Here is a 265-nt window from a genome sequence, read left to right on the forward strand (position 1 = left end):
ATGAGGATTTTTAAGCTTACGGAGAGACAAATATGTTTTCCCACGGATTGTCTTTAAGTGGGCGTATCTTCATTAAACAAACCATTAAGTAAATCTAAAATGTTCTCGACAAAAAGAGTTTCATTGGTATACTTTAGACATATAGCCTTGTGTTGTTGTTTTTTCAAATTTTGTAGGCCAAACACGTCACTGATCATTTTCTATGTCAGAGTGGAAAATAAGATATAACTTAGTGATCCTTGAATAAGTAGCGATTTCTCTGATT

The sequence above is a fragment of the Penaeus monodon genome, chromosome 25 (genome assembly GCF_015228065.2).
Source record: "Penaeus monodon isolate SGIC_2016 chromosome 25, NSTDA_Pmon_1, whole genome shotgun sequence".
Classification (NCBI taxonomy): domain Eukaryota; kingdom Metazoa; phylum Arthropoda; class Malacostraca; order Decapoda; family Penaeidae; genus Penaeus; species Penaeus monodon.